Below are 515 nucleotides of genomic sequence, written 5' to 3'. Positions count from 1 at the left end.
TGGCTCCTGTCCCCCAGGATGGCTCCTGTCCCCTCCAGGATGGCTCCTGTCCCCCAGGATGGCTCCTGTCCCCCAGGAGTGGCTCCTGTCCCCAGGCCACCCCCCAGGCCCCACTGTCCCCATGCTGGCACCGCTCCGGTGCCACCCCCACTTCCCTTTTCCCTTTTCCTGCAGGATCCAGGGGGGCTCTGGGGGGTACCCCGGGTTTGGGGACAGCCACGGGGACCTTGGGGACAGCGCGGGCACCGCGCCGGAAGTGGGGGAGGGGTTTGGGGCCCCCCTTCCTGCCCGGGCTGGGGGGCACAGGAGGGGTTTCGGGGAGGGGACAGTGACAATTCCCACCGGGATCACCCCAAAATGTGCCACCCCTCCCACCCCAAAAATCCCTGAACAGGGGACACGGGGTGGGGACAAAGTTGGGGGGGACCCAGCCGGGACCACGTGGGCACCCCAAAACTGGGGGAGGGAGGATTTGGGGGTCCAGGGCTGGAGGAGGATCCCCAAAATATGGGGGG

This window comes from Pyrgilauda ruficollis, unplaced genomic scaffold (assembly GCF_017590135.1).
Source record: "Pyrgilauda ruficollis isolate IOZ18807 unplaced genomic scaffold, ASM1759013v1 scaffold562, whole genome shotgun sequence".
NCBI classification, from domain to species: domain Eukaryota; kingdom Metazoa; phylum Chordata; class Aves; order Passeriformes; family Passeridae; genus Pyrgilauda; species Pyrgilauda ruficollis.
This window is presented reverse-complemented; position numbering follows the sequence as displayed.